The sequence below is a fragment of the Coregonus clupeaformis genome, unplaced genomic scaffold (assembly GCF_020615455.1).
Source record: "Coregonus clupeaformis isolate EN_2021a unplaced genomic scaffold, ASM2061545v1 scaf1954, whole genome shotgun sequence".
NCBI classification, from domain to species: domain Eukaryota; kingdom Metazoa; phylum Chordata; class Actinopteri; order Salmoniformes; family Salmonidae; genus Coregonus; species Coregonus clupeaformis.
In genome coordinates this window covers 21,067-25,000 of record NW_025535408.1, presented here as the reverse complement: position 1 = coordinate 25,000, position 3,934 = coordinate 21,067, and positions in this window count along the sequence as shown.

Here is a 3,934-nt window from a genome sequence, read left to right as displayed (position 1 = left end):
TCACCAGATTAAAACAGAATTTGCTGTGCAGTGCAACAGTTTATATTTAAAGAGAAATGGCAAAATGTCAGAGCTTTACTCTACATTAGCGGTAGCTTGGTTACCTTGTCCAAATGTTTGACAGATTGAGGATCCTTCAGTGCTTTACCTTGTCCAAATGTTTGACAGATTGAGGATCCTTCAGTGCTTTGCCTTGTCCAAATGTTTGACAGATTGAGGAGCCTTCAGAGCGTTGCGTTGTCCGAAATACAGGAAGTACCAGTACCAGATCAATGTGGAGTCATATACAGGAAGTACCAGTACCAGATCAATGTGGAGCTATATACAGGGAGTACCAGTACCAGATCAATGTGGAGCTATATACAGGGAGTACCAGATCAATGTGGAGCTATATACAGGGAGTACCAGTACCAGATCAATGTGGAGCTATATACAGGGAGTACCAGTACCAGATCAATGTGGAGCTATATACAGGAAGTACCAGTACCAGATCAATGTGGAGTCATATACAGGAAGTACCAGTACCAGATCAATGTGGAGCTATATACAGGGAGTACCAGATCAATGTGGAGCTATATACAGGAAGTACCAGTACCAGATCAATGTGGAGCTATATACAGGGAGTACCAGATCAATGTGGAGCTATATACAGGAAGTACCAGTACCAGATCAATGTGGAGTCATATACAGGAAGTACCAGTACCAGATCAATGAGGAGCTATATACAGGGAGTACCAGATCAATGTGGAGCTATATACAGGAAGTACCAGTACCAGATCAATGTGGAGCTATATACAGGGAGTACCAGATCAATGTGGAGTCATATACAGGGAGTACCAGAACCAGATCAATGTGGAGCTATATACAGGGAGTACCAGTACCAGATCAATGTGGAGCTATATACAGGGAGTACCAGTACCAGATCAATGTGGAGCTATATACAGGGAGTACAAGTACCAGATCAATGTGGAGCTATATACAGGGAGTACCAGTACCAGATCAATGTGGAGCTATATACAGGGAGTACCAGCACCAGATCAATGTGGAGCTATATACAGGGAGTACCAGATCAATGTGGAGCTATATACAGGGAGTACCAGTACCAGATCAATGTGCAGGGATAGGAGGTATTTGAGGTAGATATGTACATGAAGGCAGGGTAAAGTGACTAGGCATCAGGATAGATAATAATAAGGTATTTGAGGTAGATATGTACATGAAGGCAGGGTAAAGTGACTAGGCATCAGGATAGATAATAATAAGGTATTTGAGGTAGATATGTACATGAAGGCAGGGTAAAGTGACTAGGCATCAGGATAGATAATAATAAGGTATTTGAGGTAGATATGTACATGAAGGCAGGGTAAAGGGACTAGGCATCAGGATAGATATTAAGGTATTTGAGGTAGATATGTACAGTGGCTTGCGAAGGTATTCACCCCCCTTGGCATTTTTCCTATTTTGTTGCCTTACAACCTGGAATAAAAATTGATTTTTTGGGGGCTTTTTATCATTTGATTTACACAACATGCCTACCACTTTGAAGATGCTAAATATTTTTTATTGTGAAACAAACAAGAAATAAGACAAAAAAACTGAAAACTTGAGCGTTCATAACTATCCACCCCCCCCAAAGTCAATACTTTGTAGAGCCACCTTTTGCAGTAATTACAGCTGCAAGTCTCTTGGGGTATGTCTCTATAAGCTTGGCACATCTAGCCACTGGGATTTTTGTCCATTTTTCAAGGCAAAACTGCTCCAGCTCCTTCAAGTTGGATGGGTTCCGCTGGTGTACAGTGTAGTGTCTAAAAGACACACCTTTGCTGGTCCATGCTTGTGATGATAAGGAATCCGCCGACACTGTACTCTGTTTTCAAAGGTTTATTATAACAAAGGTTCCAGCATCGGAATTTGACAGATTCTGCAGATATCTGTGAGACAGCACAGCCAATCAGTAATTTGCTATTCTCCCCTTCTATTGTTCAAGACATGGTTTTATATAATTTATGACGTAATATGGTGTGATTCTAAAAACCAATCCCTGGTCTTTTTCACCTCTCTCCCCATATCATCTTTCCATGAACCACAGTAATGTTTTCCAGATGTTTCCAGCACAGTAGAGTACACCATTTTGCCACATCAGCAAAATCTTAGGGCCAAGTTCCCTCTATCACACTTTCTGCAACAGTCAGCATATTGTAGACTTTAAGACACTACAACAGCAATCTTTAAGTCATACCACAGATTCTCAATTGGATTCCAAGACATTTAAATGTTTCCCCTTAAACCACTTGAGTGTTGCTTTAGCAGTATGCTTAGGGTCATTGTCCTGCTGGAAGGTGAACCTCTGTCCCAGTCTCAAATCCCTGGAAGTCTGAAACAGGTTTCCCTCAAGAATTTCCCTGTATTTAGCGCCATCCATCATTCCTTCAATTCTGACCAGTTTCCCAGTCCCTGCCAATTAAAAATATCCCCACAGCATGATGCTGCCACCACAATGCTTCACTGTGGGGATGGTGTTCTCGGGGTGATGAGAGGTGTTGAGTTTGCGCCAGACATAGCGTTTTCCTTGATGGCCAAAAAGCTAAATTTTAGTCTCATCTGACCAGAGTACCTTCTTCCATATGTTTGGGGAGTCTCCCACATGGCTTTTGGCGAACACCAAACGTATTTGCTTATTTTTTTCTTTAAGCAATGGCTTTTTTCTGTTCACTCTTCCGTAAAGCCCAGCTCTGTGGAGTGTACGGCTTAAAGTGGTCCTATGGACAGATACTCCAATCTCCACTGTGGAGCTTTGCAGCTCCTTCAGGGTTATCTTTTGTCTCTTTGTTGCCTCTCTGATTAATGCCCTCCTTGCCTGGTCTGTGAGTTTTGGTGGGCGGCCCTCTCTTGGCAGGTTTGTTGTGGTGCCATATTCTTTCCATTTGTTAATAATGGATTTAATGGTGCTCCGTTGGATGTTCAATGTTTCTGATATTTTTTTATAACTCAACCCTGATCTGTACTTCTCCACAACTTTGTCCCTGACCTGTTTGGAGAGCTCCTTGGTCTTCATGATGCCGCTTGCTTGGTGGTGCCCCTTGCTTAGTGGTGTTGCAGACTCTGGGGCCTTTCTGAACAGGTGTATATATATTGAGATCATGTGATACTTAGATTGCACACAGGTGGACTTTTTTTAACTAATTATGTGACATCTGAAGGTAATTGGTTGCACCCGATCTTATTTAGGGGCTTCATAGCAAAGGGTGTGAATATATATGCACGCACCACTTTTCCATTATTTCTTTTTTTGAATTTTTTTAAATAATTTTTTTTTTTTCAATTCACTTCACCAATTTCGACTCTTTTGTCTATGTCCATTACATGAAATCCAAATAAAAATCCATTTAAATTACAGGTTGTAATGCTACAAAATAGGAAAAACGCCAAGTGGGATGAATACTTTTGCAAGGCACTGTACATGAAGGCAGGGTAAAGTGACTAGGTATCAGGTTAGATAATAATAAGGTATTTGAGGTAGATATGTACATGAAGGCAGGGTAAAGTGACTAGGCATCAGGATAGATAATAATAAGGTATTTGAGGTAGATATGTACATGAAGGCAGGGTAAAGTGACTAGGCATCAGGATAGATAATAATACGGTATTTGAGGTAGATATGTACATGAAGGCAGGGTAAAGTGACTAGGCATCAGGATAGATAATAATACGGTATTTGAGGTAGATATGTACATGAAGGCAGGGTAAAGTGACTAGGCATCAGGATAGATAATAATAAGGTATTTGAGGTAGATATGTACATGAAGGCAGGGTAAAGGGACTAGGCATCAAGTGTATGTGTGTGTGTGTGTGTGTGTGTGTGTGTGTGTGTGTGTGTGTGTGTGTGTGTGTGTGTGTGTGTGTGTGTGTGTGTGTGTGTGTGTGTGTAGTGTGT